Source organism: Myotis brandtii, unplaced genomic scaffold (genome assembly GCF_000412655.1).
Source record: "Myotis brandtii unplaced genomic scaffold, ASM41265v1 scaffold125, whole genome shotgun sequence".
In the NCBI taxonomy this organism is placed as follows: Eukaryota; Metazoa; Chordata; class Mammalia; order Chiroptera; family Vespertilionidae; genus Myotis; species Myotis brandtii.
In genome coordinates, this window is record NW_005354385.1 from 1790871 (window position 1) to 1806766 (window position 15896).

The following is a 15896-nucleotide window of genomic DNA, read 5'->3' on the forward strand; positions in this document are numbered from 1 at the left end:
AAAAAGGTTGGAATCCATCAGTGTTCATTAGTCATCTCCTTCATCTTCCTCTCCTTCTTCCCCCTCATCCTCATCTTCATCTTCTTAACCTTCATCCTCATCCCCTTCATCAATATCTTCCAACCCTTCCTCTTCTCTCTCCTTCACATCATCATCATCTTCTTCTCCTTCCCCTTCTTCATCATCCATGTCAGGAACCAAGTAGTACTGTAATGGATTTGGCCAAATGTCATCTTTGATGACTTCTCCCAACCCATCTGCACCTGCATCCGAATGGTCAGTGAACCAGGGAAAGAAGCTTTCTGGTTCCTTATGCTGTCTCTTCCTGATGGCTGTATTTTGTGTTTGACTCGAACGTTTCGTCAAATCCTTTCCAGATTTCCATTTGATTTCAGTGGACTTTGAAGATGGATCTCCACTCTCATTCAGATGAAACTCTTTGGCGAGAACTTTATTTTCAAAGTAAGGATTTTCATCAAAATAAAAATCTATTCTGTAACCTGATTTAATATCTTCAAATTCTGTCACTTCAACTCTTGTCAAATAATGCAGCGCCTCTTCATCCTCTTCCCCAAGCAGTGCAGACACTTGTGGATGGTTGACAAATGTTGTTACCCCAAAATTTGGGATTTTGGCGATCAATTCTGACCTCTTCTGAAAAAATGGTTGGCGGAGTTTGTTATATTTCTGTTCTACTTTCAAAATCTCCTCACTGGCTTGTTGATTAAGTCTGTCTATTTCATTTTGTACTTCATCAATATGTTCAATCGCTTCTTGCTGTTCTTTTTCTCTCTTTGGCACGTCCTGAGGGGTCGGCTACCTCTTCGGCTTGGGGGCTGGAGGCACTTTGGGTTTCTTCGCTTGCGGTGGGAGCGAGGACTGGCATTTGGGGGCCGTGCAGCGAGGGAAGTCCGAGGATCCGATCGCAGGGAAGTGGCCCGGCTGGAGGGCGCGCTGAGACTTCTAAAATTTTCTTTAATATTCAAGTTTTGTGTGGAATTTTTAGTAGAATTATATTACACTTAAGAATTTATTACTAATTTTATATTTATTTTTTAATTTTTTTAAATTAGTTTTTATAGATAGAGGAATGGAGAGAGAAAAAAAACACAAAAATGTCGATGTGAGAGTAGAACTGCCTCCTGCATACCCCCTCCCCCCCACACACACACACTAGGGATCTAGCCCCCAATAGGGACATGTGCCCTGACCAGGAATTGAACAGGCAACATTTTGGGGCATGGGACAAGGGTCCAACCAACTGAACCAACCAGCCAGGGCTAATTTTATATTTATTGTGTAAGTGTAATAATTCTGGGGCTATATATAAAAGTGTCAGTCATAATGACCTGGTACGTTTAGGTTATGAAACAAAATATTTTGGCTCAGACTAGATGTAGATTTTTATTTCTATTCTGTTTATAGTATTTCTTCTGCCTCTCCTCAATTCTTAGGAATGAATCTATAATAATAAAAGCATAATATGCTAATTAGACCGGATGTCCTTCCAGACGAAGCCAGGGCTGCGAGGGAAGCCTGGGTCCCGGGTGCCAGAGGGAAGCTGGTGCGGCAGCCAGGGGAAGGAAGGCCTACTCTTGCACGAATTTCATGCATTGGGCGTCTCTCTCTCTCTATCTCTCTCTCTCTCTCTCTTTTTAAAGCAAACTATCATGTCAAATCATTCCATAAATTTTGATGCTTAAGTCATAAATGTTTAGGAATTCATTATGCTATTTTTGTCAACTTCCTTTTCCCAAAGTAGCTTACTGGGAAGAGCCATCACTTTTCTTCCTTCAAAATTTCCATTAGATTCTCTATTTTATGTGAAATATAAGAAGCACAGTTAAAACTTATAGTTTTCTTTTGAGAGAAAGGCAAAATGCTAATGTTATGACAGAAATCAGGCTGGCAGAAAGCCAAAAACCAAACGCACTTAGAGGTTCAGAAAAGGACTGTCTAATTGCACTTGTGCCTGCTCAGCGGAGTTCTCTCCAGAGGCTGAGCCCGGAACAAAGCGGGGTTTGGCATTTTATGTTCTCTATGTATGGCATATACATACATTCTGGACATTCTTTCTATGTTATATGTTAAGCTTCCGGGTATCTGTTGCAGTCTGGGGAGGAGGGCCGTAACCTGAGACAGCAGAAGCTTGACCAGCGGTAGATCCTGCTGGAGCAGAAGCAGAAGCAAGCGAGATTACAGAAGCTGAGGCATGGTTATGGTGATGCAAGCACGGAGGGGGCTTGCCGTCTCACTAACTTTCACTATTAAAGTAATTAATTGAATACTCATTGATTATTAGCTCCTGAATTAAAGATCTTTATTGGCATTAAAGTATCATGATCTTTTGGAAACAGATTATTTTGTCTGATAGGAGAAAATAGTAAGCCAAATGCAATTATTCACACTGACACCTTTTGGTAAATCATAACCCCATGCTGACAAGCTGTTCCTAACAGATCCTCTCCCTTTTTCAGCCATATACATGACGGAATAAAAAATTGTATCTCTTTCTCCTTTAAAATGTAACTTCTCTCTCAGCTAAGGTGGTGACTGCTGAGTCATCCAATTCATCCCAGCTTTTATTGTAATGTCTAGAAATTCATCAAACAACAAGAATTTGGCAAAGAACCAGAAAAACTCCAGGAAGAAAACTAGATAAATGAAAGAGACACACCTGTGAGGAAAGTATAAAATAACTTCAAAATTATTTAGAATAAAGTTTGATGACATTTTGGTAACTCTTAGAAGTGTTTACGTGTGACTGCAAGGTCATCCATATCATGTCGTCTATCTCCATTTAAAACTACAGAGGACCTGGAGAGTATCATGCTAAGTGCAGTAAGTCAGTCAGAGAAAGATAAGTATCACAGGATCACACTCATATGTGGAATCTAAGTAACAAAATAAACTGATGAACGGAGTGGATCCAAAGACATGGAAGCTTGGAACAGAGTGCGAAATCTCTGAGGGAAGGCTGGGGAGGGTGGGAGGTAATCAACCAAAGACCTTGTATGCATATATGCATAACCCATGGACACAGACAATAGGGTGCTGAAGGCCTGGGAAGCGGGGGTAGGAGGGTAGGGGGTAGGATAGAGGGGGTCAATGAGGGGAAAAAAGGACATAGGTAATAATTTCAACAATAAAGAATTGTAAAACAAAACTACACAGGAACTAGTTGGACAAACTTCCAGGGAGCTTGCTGGGGAGGCTATTGGGTGTAGCTGAATAGTAGATGAATGGTCAGGGGCTGGCTGGGTCAGAGGTGGTGGGATTTAAAATCATCCCACTAGGACTTCTGTTAGACCAAGGGTGGAATCTCAGCTCAATAGGCAATTAGCAAACGAATGACACTCTGAGGCATCCCACATCTGAAGAGCTTACTAAAAGGATTTGCAAAAAACCCCTGCCTGAACTCCTTAGGCAAGAGCATCCTAGGTGCCTCTAATAGTTGTTTTCTAAATATTCACCCAACTGCCACTTTAAAACTACCCTGCTCTATAATATAAGCTCATCATGACTTACAAAAGATAACCCAATTTAAAAGAAATGTCACTGACACCTGCTGAGGCTCAAATCAGGTAGCTGAGAGGAAGTGGGGAAGTAAAAATAAAAGGAGGAAAATAAGAAAATAAAGAATTAAAAATATATATTTATTAAGGAAAGAAAAAAGTGGTAAAAGAAGGAGGGTGAGAATCAAGTCTGAGGGGTCAAGAATCTCTAAATCTACTATTTTAGGCACCGATGGAGCTCTAAACCAATAGTTGGCTGTGTTCAATGGGTGCATTATAAACCCTACAGGGACTTTTCTTTTCTAACCCAACACACTTTGATGTTTTTGCAAGCAAAAATCTCCCTGAGATAAATTATAAGAAAAAGTATGGTAAGTCTCTAGAACCTCTTTAACTGAGATGCCTGACAAATTAAATTTCCACCATCACCAATAACAAATTGGATGAAATCAGCTTATTTTAATCAATGGTGCCAACAGACAGAATCCCTTTTCAGTGACTCTCCTGGCCTCTGCATTAGAACACATTGTCATTCCAGTAAAAAATAGCAGAGCATTTAGGAATATGTGCTCTCACGCTAATGAAGATAAGGATGCTCATTAAAAAGATGAAACATTTCTAGCTCGGAGTAATATTTCTAAACTAAAAAGCATGGGCATGAGATCAAACCATGGAAGTGTTGTGCCTGCCTCAAAAGTGAAAAATGATGGATGATGACAAGAGAAATCGGAAGAAAAATAAAGAGTTTATACCAACCTGGAAAGTACCACAGTGCCCTCAAAGCAGCTAAGTCGTGTTCCCTGATCAATACAATAAAATGCCGCCAATAAACTGGGCAGCAGCCCTCACAAGGTACATAGCTTATAAGCTGCACTCATAAGTCATTTAGGCTCCACAAAGGGTACTTCTCTCAAGAAGCTGAAAGTGTATGTATATTTATCGCAGACAGAAGCCTATTCTCAAACAAAAGCTTGAAGAAATCTCCTCTTCTTTTGACCAAATATAATTTTGGTTCTTACTTTAAATATAGAGGGAATTTTAATACGTACCTAAAAGCCTTTGGAAACCAAAGAAGCACCCTTGACAGAGATCTGAGGCAGCCAACAGGATACATTAAATGTAGAATGATTTTTTAAAAAGACAAGACATCTTAAATAGTTCCCAAATCAGGTGGTCATATATGTAGTATTTTTCACAGCAGCAAGAGAGGGATTTCAGCCCAGGTGGTGGCTCAGTGGCTGAGCATCAATCCATGAACCAAGAGGTCCCAGGTCCCATTCCTGGTCAGGGCACATGTCCAGGTTGTGGACTCAATCCCTAGCAAGGGGACGTAGGAGGCAGCTGATTGATGTCTCTCTCATAGATGTTATTGTTTCTTTCCCTCTCCCTTTCTCTCTTTCTAAAATCAACAAAAACAGATTTTTTAAAAATAAAAAAGAAAGGTATTTTATTGGATTAAGAAATGGGGGTCAGTTGTGAAAATGCAGTTTGATATTGAAACTTATGGACTCTGGTGTAAAAGAGTCCCCTAGAAGAGCACTGGGTGTTGAATCCTCGGTGAAGTAAGTCCCCTTCGTTGTGAAAGAAGACTGGAGTGAGTGTTAGGAGGCTGGGAGTCTAGTTCCTGTTCTTCAACTACTTATAACTGTGGTCTAAATCAGGTCATACCACCATTCTAAGCTTTAGTCTACATTTGGAAAATGAGAGGGCTGAATTGGATCTCTTCCAGCTAAGATTTAAAATCATATTTCAATCCATGCCTTTACTAGAATATGCACAGTTTGCCATAGTGTATCTTGTGTTGCTGGAATCTTAGGAGAGGGGCAGGGAAGGCATCATGACAACAGTGATGATAATAGAAGACCTGAGAATTTTAAATGGAAGATCATCCTGTTACTTCATAAATTTTCATTCTCACTCATCTGAGTATCCTATATAATAAAACCGTACTATGCAAATTGACAAAACAGTGGAACGACTGGTAGCTATGATGCACACTGACCACCAGGGGGCATATGCTCAATGCAGGAGCTTCCCCCTGGTGGTCAGTGTGCTCCCACAGGGGGAGCACTGCTCAGCCTGAAGCCGGGCTCACAGCTGGTGAGCGCAGCGGCCAGCTAGTATATTACATAAACTCTCTCGTGCACCAGGCCTCTAGTATATTATATAAACTCTCTCCTAATTTTTCCTCCTTTGCCACCATCATTGCAATTTAAAGGCTTTAACTTCATTCCATGCTTATTTTAATATGATTGCACCCACGTTGTAAGAGTGGATGAGCACATATCCACTAAGGTAATACCTATTCCTTCTCTAAGACACGGAAGAAATTCACTGGATTTTCTTAGAGGAAAATCTGAGGGGATTTCCTCAACCTACTCGCAGGATTTGAAAAACAACTTGGAACCCACTAAAAGGCTTTTACACATTTTGGAGTTAAGTATGCAATCAATCTGATGCACAGGCTATATTGATCATGTGACCTTGGGTTTAAAACCCTTTGACTCTAAGTCTTATAATTTAGAAAATCTAGATAAACCATCTACTTCACAGAATTACTAAATATAAATTAAGCAATTTTGTAATATATGTTTACTCAATACTTGTCAGTGTCCTAAACCCACCACAATACCTACATTTTATTTTAAGAAAAAACATTAAAAACCTAAATTCATAGTAGAGAAGTCATAGCCAATTCCTAGGCCTGCCAAAAAATTTCACTGTCTCCTGAGGAAAACTATTGAGAGTCAGAAAGGAGGCAGCCTGTGGGAGTCAGCGAAATCCATCTCTCCTGGCAATCAACTCAGAGGTGGTCAGGGGAGTGGTCCTTCAAAGGAGGGACAGTCTGTTATAATGTACTTCCATTGCCTTTAGAGAGACTGTCTACAAACCTAGATTAAGCCAAACTGTATGAGAGGTATTACCAATTGCCAATTAAAAGAAAAAATAAAAAAGAAAAGAATTTTTGATGCAATCAGTTCGAACTATCACAGAATGCCGATTCTTCCACTTGATTTCATATCGATTCAATGACTGGCATTACTTCAAACACTTTGCCCACTTAGATAAAAGGTATTTGTCTTTTTAATTAAAAAAATTGGAATTCTCCACTCTAAAATATCTGAAAATCACATCAAAAGTCGATGTGCCAACAGCTTGCTCTATTAATCAAAAATGTTATGTCAGGATTCAGTCATTCCATTTTTAAGTCAGAGGAGGCAGTTATAACTCACGTTCCAACAGGTTAAAGTTAATACAAGCATCCAAAACTATCTTAAATTCCATCATGCAATATTCATTCTGACGACTTGTGAAAAAAAAAGTGATCCTAAAAATGTACTATTATAATTGAAAACGCATTACATTGAATGTGCACGCATGCCTCGGAAAAGCAATCGTTTGGTGGCCAAGGCAACAGAGGTAAATGAGATAGGGGAGAAAATAATCATGGGACAAGTAGACTAAAAGGATGCCAGCACTTCTCCGTGAGTTAATCTGAGTGGAGTTAGTTTTGGAGGCTGAATGGTATAAGGCAAAAACGTTCCATTGTATCAGGTAAGCAGAAGAGAAGAACAGACTTCTGTAAGTGGAAAAACTAGTTATTGGAAAGAAAAAAATGTGACTCTGTAGCTTAGTACAGAGCAAACCTTGACACTGTTGTTAGTGGAGTCAGAGAGAACAGCACTTGTCAGTGCTTCTTGCATAAAAACTAAACAGAGGAACAGAGCTGATAATATCTGAAGCCAAGCATTTTATTCAGCTAAAGTGCCTAGCATTCCCGTGTGAGTACATGCATTCTTGTTTCAAATGCCATCATCATATTTAATGTATTTTAAGAATGGGTTATGTGAACTATGTAATAATAATGAATATTTTCATCGAAATAGCTATATTGAGTGTTTATGTTTTCAAATGCCTGCAAAGCATGCCTGGAGACCCTCGCTTGGCAATGCTTAGCTAGTAAATAAAATATATATGCCACCTAGTGCCAAAGCCCTTTAACACACAAAACAAAGCAGAGGTTTAGAGATACACATTTCACAGCATGTGTCCAATGCACTGCGTAGTCTACCAGCAGAATTTTTGTTGTGATAAGGTCATAAATTCTATTTATTTTGACTGTTTCCAATGGCTACCTCAAATACAGTATATAGTGAAATAGTTTGTGAATGTAAGTATTAATACAACATCTATGAATTTGCTAGGTTATGACTGTATACCATGAGAAGCTCAAATTTACAAATAATAACTGGGATTATAAATTCTAATTTTTTTGTATCCTCTAGGATGACTTCGGTTACAAGTACTAGAAGAGCATGATACAAATTATTTCAAATAATAAAGAAACGTATTGTCTTTTCAGAGTGGGAAAATGGTTCCCAGAAACCTTCTTTCATCTCAGTGGCCACAACTGGTTGCAGAGTATCCTAAAATAGTGGATCTCAAAGTACACTCCTTATCACACACAAGACCTACTAAATCAGGTATGCGGGGTGAGGCTCAACACTGTTTTAACAAGCCCTCCAGGTAATTCCGATACACACGCATATGTGCAAACCAGTTCTCTGAGCCCATCCTGGTTTAACCAACTACAGTTGTTTAAAACTATCTGACTGTGCATCCTGGAGTTTAGGAGAAGGGCCTCTCCTGAGGGCAGATAATTGAATAAAACCAATACTTTGATAGCAAAGAAGGTATCAGAGAATAGTAGTGTGGAGGGGTGAGTGGGTAAACGTTGAGAAGGCAACCTTTTCACATTCTCTCTCTTTAAACAGCATAGTGAAGGAGAAAGACCAGGAGCTTTTGAATCCAAACAAATTCAGTTTGGAGACCTCATTCCAACCCTTAGTGAAACAAATGGCAAGTTATTGCATGACAGGCACCTCTGCTTTGTCATCTCTGAAATTAGAATAATGCTCTTATCAAAGAGATTTTTTGACTGCAATATAGTAAGCACTGAGTAAACTGTAATTTCTCCTCACAATTTCATTAAAGCTCCCACTAGGCAAGATTAGCACTTTGGGGCTTTATTTTTTGTTTCATTTCTAACTAGCCGGTTAGATGGATAAGAGCATCTCAAAGTGTTACTTTATTATTTATTTACTAGAGGCCCAGTGCACGACATTCGTGCACTGGGGGAGGGGGGGTTTCCCCTCAGCCTGGCCTGCACCCTCTTGCAGTTTGGGATCCCTTGATTGATGTCTGCCTGCTGGTGGGGAATGGGACTAAGCTGGCAGATGGACATCCCTCGAGGGGTCCTTAGAGCTTAGCGCTGCCTCGGAGGTGGGAGAGGCTCTCGCCACCGCTGCTGTGCTCGCCAGCCATGAGCCCAGCTTCTGGCTGAGCTGTGTTCCCCATGTGGGAGTATACTGACCACCAGGGGGAAGCTCCTGTGTTGAGCGTCTGCTCCCTGGTGGTCAGTGCGCATCATAGCGACTGGTCGTTCCACCATTTGGCCAATTTGCATATTAGCCTTTTATTATATAGGATACAGCAAGGGTGTTACCCCAAAATTAACAGTATTTTCCTTCTGCAAATAGACATTCTTTTTTTATTAAAAGCTGGCTCATCTATTGAATTGGATACTGGATTTCAACAGACTTTTGTCTGAACCATTGAAACAAAATATTTTATTGATTTAAATATAAACTATTCAACATTCTATCCTGAAGACTAGTTTTAGAGTCACCAGCTTCAGCAAATAAAAATGCAAAATACCCAGTTAATTTTGAACTTCAAATAAGCAAAGAATATTTTTTAAGTATAAGTGTATTCCAAATATTGTTTATCTGAAATTCAAATTTAATTGGTGTCCTATATTTTGTCTTGCAAACCTACTAGTATTCCACTTTCTACTGCATGATCCCACTACTGAGACAATCTATGGGAAGCATCTGAGAGATTGGTCAGTAAACTTAACCCTCCCACAATCAGAAGGATTAACAGTGTGAACACATTGCGGACTCAGTTTACTCAAGTGCAAAATTAGGCTACTAAACTAAAAATCTAAGGTGCCCTTTTTCTAAAACTGATGTATAGGAAGCTTCACAGCATTTCTGGGATCATATGAACAATTAGATGGTGCATTATTTTCAAAACTCTATAGTACTATGCAAATAAATATGTAATGGTGATCATAGAACAGCTTATCATTTTAAATTAAGATAAGTCTTATAAATAAAACTACTCAAAGCCTTTTTTATATACTTACATTTTGTTAAAATACTCCAAAATATCACCATGAGAGGTCAATGTAAGCAATATATTTGAATTTCTTCTATTTCAATTGCCTATAGATATTCATAAGGTAGGCCTTGAGAATTCTTTCTACCTTAGAATCCCTCTAAGTTTAATAGAATAAGCTATATTTATTTGCTACCAACAAACCTAGTAGCAATCCATAATAAAAAGTATGTGCTGAGAAAATCTGCTTGTTGTAAAATTGTTTTCAAGGAATAAGTAAAACATGATATATAAATAAATAACTGAATAATCTATATATAGTTACTTTTATCGAGGTATTTTCACTAATCATAAAATTATGTTAACACTATATAGTTTAGCTATTTCTTTCTAAACTTACTTTGATAATATAAGTAAAATATAAATTGCATGTTTTCACCTCTTTATAGTACATTAGTAATATAAGTATATAAACAAAGAAATAAAAATAATAGTGCTTACATTAATAAAGCAAAATACCTGTTTATACCACAATGACAATCAAGGATAACCAGCTTAATAATCTTAGGGCATTAAAATTAAGCAAATTTAAAAGACATGTTCACATTTCTTATCTACTGTGATCATAAAAACTTTAAAAAATTGATTCTAAATCTTTATGTTCAAAGAATAGCCTCATTTTATCAATATTTTAAATGCCAATTTTCCTCAATGTTTCAAATTAGTTGTTTCTAAAAATAATTCACTCCTGCCAACTCCTGACAAAATAATGTAGGTCATATTATGTTTTTTATAATAAAACTCAATTAAAGAAATTTATGGTTGAATATAACTAATTAAACAAAACAGAAAAGCAAACAAATAAGAAATTGATTTTAACATATAATATTTATGCTGAAGGAAACAGACATCATTAAAGAGGTAGGATAAATTAAGGCATAATTAGATTTTAAAATAGATTTTATTTATTTTAGATTTATTGATAGATTTATTTTACCTAAAATATGAAATTGTTATTTTTAAGGTCAAAGGTCATCAAATATCAGTAATTTCATATAATTCAACCTAATGGAATGATTTTCAAATGCCTTTGGAGTTGAAACTAGTTCTTTAAACTTAATTTTACTCCAGATTTATGATTTGTAATTTCAGACGTAAAGATGCTTATTGCAGCAAAATGTAATTAAATAATTAGAAGCAGTTTTAATGTATCTTAGTAGGGATATAGTTCAGAAAACTATTGTTCATATAAATTTTGGAATATTACTCAGTATGTAAAACAACAGTTACATAACTTTTTATTATACTTTACAATAGAAAGTCTGAGATAAGAAGAAGCAGAACTACATATATAGTACAATCTCAACTATGATATAAATGCATACATCAAAGTATCATCAGTGGGCGATTTATGAGATTTTCCTGTATGTGCCAGATTTTCTACTATAAATATCTAATCTTTTTTTAATGATTGGATTTTTTTAAAAAGCTTATGATTCTTCTTTCCAACAGAACATGGACAGAAGTGACCATGTGTTAGTTCCACATGCAGCCTTTGCAAATTTCTTCTATCTTGCTCTTTCGCCCTCCACCATGCTCTAAATTAGGAGCTGTCCCTTCAGTTCATTCTTGCACTGAGAAGACATGCAAAGTAACCTATACTTGACTCACAGATAATAAATATTTATGTTTGTTAGCTACCAATATCTAGGGCTTAATGCTACTATGGAACACTATTGAAGCAAGGGGTCAGGAATCAGCACATGTTGAATCTGGGGAGGATGTGGGTATACAGTTGGTCTTTGAGAAATATGCACTTCCATCCTCTCTGATACCCAGGGCTTCAGATAATAGCCTTTATTTTCAGGTTTACTCAACTCTGCATCTTCCTTGGCTTCCTCCCAGGTCTCTCTGGCTTTGTCAGTTTTCACTGCCTACTCATGACTATCTAGCCTCCTGCCCAGCCATTTCTCCAGACTACACACGAGTTGTAGGGTCAGGCTCCATGCTCTTCTGGTGCCAGTCTAGCAGCCTTCTTGGGCTACACTCAGGAAAGTGAGGCAGAAGCCCCTGTTTTTCTCAATGGATGAGTCTATCAAAACCTCTTGGGATTTGACCTCTAGAACTGAGGAAATGTGGAGCCTTTATTCTTAAAACTCTTCATTCCAGGTGCTGATTAGAAATTTGATTGGGGTACAAAACCGATTTTTATACTACCTAGTACTCTTTCATAGTCTAGAGGTCAAGATATAAATTTTTAGAGTCCCAAAATACTGAATTCTTACAATCAAACAGCATCAACCATACAAACAAAGCTTATTCTGGATTCATAACTATTGTGTAATTTTGTAATTTACATTCAATAACTTGGCTTTCTCCTTAAGCTGTATCTTCTCTCTGCAGAGGCAATGGACCCCCACCCAAAATTTGGTTCTGATGTAGAGATTGATGATGTCACACGTACACACACAGAAACACAAACATCAAGAGTGTATGAGAAGTTTTAGTGCTAGCATAATGAGGACTCTGGGAAGAGCAGGACAAAGGTCTCGAACAGGTCCAAAATGGTTTGAGGGAGTAAGGAAAGTAGACACTAGGCTTTCTTATGGGCTTGCTCAGATGTGGGCAGATAGCTGCTCTAGCAAAGGGAATAGGGATGGGTAAGGATTAAAAGCTGTTAAAAAATAACAAAAAACAAACAAATACCAAACACTAAAACTGGGCATCAGCCTTCTCATTACACTGAGGCATCCTGTATAGAAAGATTTGGAAGTCAAAGGGGAGTCATGACAATGGGAACAGAGGAACACCATCACCTTAATATCTCAAATTATTTTACTTGATAAAAGTAACATTTCTTAAGACTGTAATACATTCCAAATGCTGCAACATACATGGGGAATAAACTTACAGATATATCTGTGCTTTGTTCTAAATTAATTTGTATATTTTTCTGTTCTCCTTTCCAAACTAAGTAGTAACACAGGCTTTCTCATTTCTTTGCCCAATGGAGGAATCTGGGTGGAAAGTTCCAAACAAGAGTCTTGTGAAAACAAAATTCTCTTCCTGAATGTTGCTTTTCACGGTCTGAGTTATGGGGATCACCTTAAGTTATATCCGAAGGAAAGAAAAAGGAGGTCGGGGCGCTGAAGAGGAATTCAGCATCCAAGGAAGAGAGGCACATCTTTCTGGGCTCAGGAGAAGGACAAGAATATTGACTTTGACACCCAACTCCCAGAGATGCCCAAAGAAGGCAGGACTAAAGGGAAAGTTGCTTTAACCTTGCCTATTGTAAGCTGGCCTGTGCTGTCAGGCCTCGTCAAAGATCCCCTTGAATGCACTTGATTAAAACAGATTCATTCAACTTCAGGGCCTCTGTAAGTCTAGATAATGAAAATACTAGTGGAAATCAGGAGCCCTTACCTTGGTGTTATGTTCTGCCAACAATCTGGGAAATGTTTCAAAGTAAAAAGAGAACCAATCATCCTAGGGACTGAATTATCTGTACACCTGATATGATGGGAGCAGAGAGTCATATTTCATTTGATTTTAGTTAAAAAAAAAGATATGCAATATTTCTCCTATACTTAAATTTGGATAGAATAATTCATCTCCTCTAGGACATATTATCCTGTTTGACTGAGCTAGACAACAAAGGGCTAGCCTATGTTCAAAAAGTAGGAAAAATGATGATTCAGATTTGGCTTAAAGTGCTTACACCATGAAACTAGCAAAAATTTGGTGTAAAAAATATATAAAAGATAAGGAAAAAATGAGTAGATTCTGTCCTCAGTGACTCCTTCTCTTAGGTCCATGGTCAGAATTCAGTAGAGGGTAGAGGGAGAAGTTCAGCAACTCAGAAACTAGGTCACATTGCCTTTTACACATAGGCTGGGGGAGGGGCCGTGGATGCTCAGATGTCTATATACCACCATCAAGGAAATGCTGGCTGTGCCACAGCCAAATACTTGCAGGTCTTATTACTACATCATGACTTGCCATAAATGTAACCAACTTAACAACCCAAAAGTCATAACAACACCACTTTATAAATGAGAAAACAGAGGCTCAGAGATTGTACAACTTACACAAATTAACTCAACTAGTAAGCTACTACCAACATTAAAATTTAAATCTGACCTCAAAGAATTAGTCTTTTATGCTACATTATATTAACATCCACTAATATTTTTTTCCTGATGTTATTGGACAAAATTTAGATGAGTTTATAGAGTGGATTGAGGTGAAAGCATAATATCCTGTTAAGGGGAAGGAGACAGAGCTGAAGGAGGAAGAGCTGATCATAAGTGGCAAAAGCCAAAGAAAGTTCAGGAGAAGCAGGAGGACTACTGCTTTTTTCTATCTCCACCTGTGAGGGAGGCCCAGACAGAGAATGGGCAGGTGAAGTCTGATAACTCAGAGAAGGAAAAATCAAGGAATAACTAAAAGTTAAGTTCTTAGGGACAATGATGGTCAAACAGGGGAAAGCAAACTCAGGGATACAAACCAATCCGCCAGGAAAAGTAAAGGGGTACAAACCCAGATGGGTGATAGCAGTAATTGGAACGAATCAAGGGGATCAATACAATGGAATAAACCTCCCAAAGATAAATCAGATCAGTCACTCAACTGCCTAAAATATTTCAATTGCTGTCTATTATCTTACAAATAAAATCCAAATCTCTTATTCTGGTATAGAGGGCTTGTATTGAGCTGACTCAACTTATTTCTGTCCAATCTGCCCTTACTTTTGCATCTACTTTTATGTTGTATGCCATGCCCTTAGTCTCTACTTTCTTGGTGTTTAATCTCTTAACAAACCCAACCTGTAATTATCTAAACTTCTCACCCTAATTTCTATCCTTCCTTCAACTATATTAAAAATACCTCCATTAATCAAGAAAATTATATTAAGTCTCTAGACATTATGTTACGGATTTTATGCATAATATATAATGCACTGCTTATATCAGCCTTTGAAGATAGGTATTTTTTTGCATGTTACAGATAAGGAAAGTGGGTTTCAAAGAGGATAAGTATTATATCCATGACTCTCCCACAGTAATTTATAGTGTAGCTTTACCCATGTACCCTCCTGACTCCCGAGCCCTAAAGTTCATAATAAATCCATTAAAGCTGCGTCTAAAACTGAAAGGTGAACACAAAATAAACCTCATCTATTCTGAAGAAGAACATGTATCAAAGAGATCACAACCATCTTCAAGTTCCCAATGAATTATGTGTGTCCCAACAGCAAAATCATAAAACAAAAGCATTCAATTTCATCTGGAGAGATTACTTAAAAAACTCATTTCTACTAGTGGTCTTAGGAAAGATTTTCTTTTGTCCGTGCCCATAGTAAGGGCCTAATAAAGGTTACCCTTAGAAAGGACTCGTTCACTCTTGGGTGTGAACATCTTTTATATTTCCTAACCTAAGTACTGAAATAATTATTTAAATATAGATATTAGAAAACCATTAAAATCAAATTATACAAGTTATGGTTTGCTGTTAAAAAGATATCAAGTATATATGGAAGTTTTCTGGTGTGCTTTTGTATACCCATCGACCATTGCTCTAAAGACTGTGCAAGTGCAACCTCTGATGAAGATTTCAGCAAGCACACATCCAAAGAGAACCTGAGGCGCAGGAAGAGAGCTGGGCTTTGTTACAATTATTACCAATGCTTCCACGATTTCTCATAGTGGGATAACAGCACTTTCTCTTAAAATTTTAAAAGCATAATTTATCATTAGGTTCCTGAATCACTTTTGATAGGTGGATAAATTTTGGATTATGTATTTCCCTTGAGTTTAGTTACAAATTAAATCCCACAGTCTTCCCATGAACTATGCCCCCAAACTGATCACAATCAGTGTTTCTAAAATCATATAATTTTCTATAATCATTTAAGTAAGGTTCCTTGGCTTAAAAATTAGGAAAACGAGGCCCAGAGAGGATATGTGAGAAGTTAAAGGTGTAGCTGGGGATAGAACCAAAGCTTTCTCATCTCCATCTACTACGTTAAGCCACTCTGCAGGGTCAACTGAAGCAGCTACACTGGGTGGGTGATGGGGGAGGAGGATGTTAGCCACACTTATTTCCTATACTGGGCACCATTCAATTAAATGAAACTATAAACAGCCCTCTAATTGCTTGGATCCTAATTAGACACAATAAATACTAAGTGGCATACAT

The 15896-nt window shown here is 37.7% G+C and overlaps 1 pseudogene; it reads right to left on the bottom strand.

Moving 5' to 3' along the window:
- Window positions 1-27: 27 nt before the first annotated feature.
- On the bottom strand, window positions 28-2785 carry LOC102259261 (annotated as a pseudogene).
- Between the last annotated feature and the right edge of the window lie 13111 nt (window positions 2786-15896).